Genomic DNA, 900 nt, shown 5'->3' with positions numbered 1-900 from the left:
AAAAAAAAAAAAAAAAAAAAAAATAATGACCATCTCTATCCAGCATTCATATCCCATCCAGCCCAATCCTTCCCTCTCTTCCAGACCCAAATCAAGTCCATCTCTTCCAGGAAACTGTTCACCCCTTTCTGTCCACAATGCATCAAGAAGAGGAGAGGGCAGAACAAAGACCCTCATAAAGCATCTACCTTTTTAAGCAGGCAAAAAAGAGAGACGGAACCCTAGGAAAGGGAGGAACAGAAGAAGTCAATGTCCCTGACCCCAAGAGAAAAGAGAGTTTCAAATAGGAGTTGGTAAACAGCCTTAGAAACTGCACAGATGCAGAATGGGCTGTGAACAAAAGCTTTTCCACTTGGAGATCACCACTGATCTTTAAGAGAAATTTGCAAGACATACTGTATGACCTCACTTATGTGTCAAATCTAAAACAACAACAACAACAAAAAAGCTCTATGGATACAGAGAACACATTTGTGGTTGCCAGAGGCAGGTCAAAAAGTCCAAACTTCAAGTTGTAAAATAAATGTCATGGGGATGTAATGTACAGTACGCTGACTGTAGTTAATAATAGGGTATTGCATATTTGACAGTTGCTGAGAGTAGATCTTAAACGTTCTCATCACAGGAAAAAAATTTGTAACTACATGTGTTAACTAGACTTACTATGGTGATGGTTTAGTAATATATCCATATATTTAATTATCATGTCATACACCTGAAACTAACATAATGTTATGTCAATTATACCTCAATTTTTGAAAGAAAAAGAACATTAAAAAAAAGAGGATGCTTCTTTGGGGTGATAGGGATGGAAAGCAAATTGTCAGGGTTTAAGAGTGTGCTTTTGAGAAGCCAGGAAAAAAGAAGAAAAAGGAGGAGAAGGGAGGAGGAGGGGGAGGG

This window comes from Lipotes vexillifer, unplaced genomic scaffold (genome assembly GCF_000442215.2).
Source record: "Lipotes vexillifer unplaced genomic scaffold, Lipotes_vexillifer_v1.1 scaffold815, whole genome shotgun sequence".
NCBI classification, from domain to species: Eukaryota; Metazoa; Chordata; class Mammalia; order Artiodactyla; family Lipotidae; genus Lipotes; species Lipotes vexillifer.
The sequence above is the reverse complement of the archived record's forward strand: the minus strand, read 5'-3'. Positions refer to the sequence as shown.